Below are 250 nucleotides of genomic sequence, written 5' to 3'. Positions count from 1 at the left end.
TTGGATTATTATTGTTGTTATTATTATTATAATAATAGTAATAATAACAAGAACACTAATAATAAGTGTTGTTTGTATTATTATTATTATTATTATTATTATTATTATTATTATTATTATTAATAATATTATTATTAATATTATTATTATAACAATAACGACAATAATATTCCAAAACGAATAACTACTATGAAAACTAGCATAATTAGGCATTATTACTAGGCTATACATTATTTGAACTCACTTGTGG

This window comes from Conger conger, chromosome 5 (genome assembly GCF_963514075.1).
Source record: "Conger conger chromosome 5, fConCon1.1, whole genome shotgun sequence".
Lineage (NCBI taxonomy): Eukaryota > Metazoa > Chordata > Actinopteri > Anguilliformes > Congridae > Conger > Conger conger.
Note: the sequence above shows the minus strand (reverse complement) of the source record.